Genomic DNA, 2,392 nt, shown 5'->3' with positions numbered 1-2,392 from the left:
GATGGTCTCGATCTCCTGACCTTGTGATCCGCCCGTCTCGGCCTCCCAAAGTGCTGGGATTACAGGCTTGAGCCACCGCGCCCGGCAGCTCTTGGCTCTTGACAGGAGATCTGTAGTCTTGGGTTTCAGAAAACTCTGGTGAAGAAGGGGAGTTAATGGCGACCCTCGGCCTGATTCTCATGCTCCTGACTGAAAACCTTGTTACCTACTCTTTTCTCCCTTGGGCACCCTAGCACTCCAGTTATTTTCATATCTCCCTTTCTCACACATCAGTATTGACTTCGAAGGTCGACTAAGCAGCTTGTTCAAGGTTATACAGCCATGCATTGATCCACACTTGGGTGGGACTTCTGCCTTATTTGCTGGGCTGCCATTACTGACAGAACGAGTTCTGCGTCTGGTAATGGCTGCTTGCTGCTTTCAGAGTAACTCTCCCACAGATAACGACTATAAATTAGAAACATATATATATATATTTGAAGGTGCTGGAAGACCGAGCAAAAGCACGCGGACATGTGGAAGAATGGCATGTAGTGAGTTTCGCATTTTGCAAACTTTCGGCAGACAGCTGTTAACCGAAAAACCATACAATTTGTGAGGTTACAGAGGAGACTTTATTTCTTATAAAGGGTTACAGCAGGTAAGGTGGTCGTCCTGACAGTCTGGGAAACGCAGGAAGCCCAGAAGCAGGCACTTTGAGGGAGGGAGGGGCAAGACAGGAATTTAAGTTGAATGGGTTGGCCTAACATACATATTCAACAAGTTATAGGAGGATTCATGAATATTTATGCAGGGGATCCTGATGCATACTTATTGAACAAACATTCACATAATATACAACCTTGTTCACCTTGTTATGGATACTTAGCATTTTAATGCATTACAATTAGGCCCTATACACAAAGGTCTTTTCGGGACACAAAGGCACTCAAATGCAGAGATACTATAAAACTGACAGAACCAGTCCATGGTGGCTGGTCTTCTTATCAGAAGAAAGTTACTGAAATCAGTCTCTTGTCAGTCAAGGCTGTAGTTATGGCTTGTGGAACAGCGGGGTTCAGTATCTGTTGAGGGCTGAGCAGCAAGTGCTTTAACACTCCCTATTCTGAAGGCCAGTGCTTGTTTAGCTGCTAGAAAAAAAACCTTGTAGCAGTTAGAACATAGTTTATTCATTGCATGTAGGGGGTGCATGAGTTAACCCTTGCCTGGCATGGTGTCTTATTTATAATTTGGTGTCTTATTGCCATAAAGAGTCCGTTCTGTCAGCCTTATGATCTCTGTGATGACATTAATATCGGTCAGTTTTGTCTAAACTGCAAAAGGCTGGGAATATAATAAGGCTTTTCTGGCCTCCTATTCCTTCTTGGCCTGGGAGTCAGTTTTTAAGGTTTTCCTAGGGTCCCGTTGGCCAACAGGGGGTCCATTTAGTCAGTTGGGGGACTTAGGATTTTATATTTAGTTTATAGAACAAACTTTGCTCCACCTTACTTGGGTTACTGCATTCCTAGGTTAAAGGAACAGAGGAAAAATTTTAGACAACCACAGCAGTTGGAACATCAAGGTGTTAGGTGGAGTCTCAGAAAAGAAACAGCACAGTAGGATGACTACAGTTAACAACAGTATATTGTACATTTCAAAGGAGCTAAGAAGAGAGAATGTGAAATGTTCCCAACATAAAGAAATGAGAAAATGTTTGAGATGATGGATATCCTAAACATCCTGATTTGATCATTACACATTGTAGGCATGTATCAAAATATTGTATGTACTCCCTTAAACATGTATAATTATTTTGTATCAATTAGAATATAAAACTTAAAATAATAATAATAATAATCAAAGAGGGCAGGAGAGAACTTTTGGAGGTGGCAAATAGATTTTTATTTTTTTTTGAGATGGAGTCTCCCTTTGTTGCCCAGCTTGGAGTGCAGTGGTGTGATCTCAGCTCACTGCAACCTCTATCTCGTAGGTTCAAGTGCTTCTCATGTCTCAGTCTCCCGAGTAGTTGAAATTACAGGTGTGTGCCACCCCGTGCTGACCAATTTTTGTATTTTTGGTAGAGATGGTATTTCACCATGTTGGGCAGGCTGGTATCAAACTCTTGACCTCAAGTGATCCACCAGGCTGGGCCTCCCAAAGTGCTGGGATTATAGGTGTGAGCGACCGCACCCAGCTGAATAGTTTTATTGTGTACATTGTGGTGATGATTTAATGGGTCTATACTTATTTCCAAACTCAGCAAGTTGTGTTCATTATATATGTACAGCTTTTACTATACCAAGCATACATCAATAAATTGTTTTAAGAAAAAAATAAAGGGCCGGGCACGGTGGCTCATGTCTGTAATCCCAGCACTCTGGGAGGCCGAAGTGGGCAGATTACGAGGTCAGGA

This window comes from Colobus angolensis, unplaced genomic scaffold, assembly GCF_000951035.1.
Source record: "Colobus angolensis palliatus isolate OR3802 unplaced genomic scaffold, Cang.pa_1.0 Scaffold584, whole genome shotgun sequence".
NCBI lineage: Eukaryota > Metazoa > Chordata > Mammalia > Primates > Cercopithecidae > Colobus > Colobus angolensis.
This window is presented reverse-complemented; position numbering follows the sequence as displayed.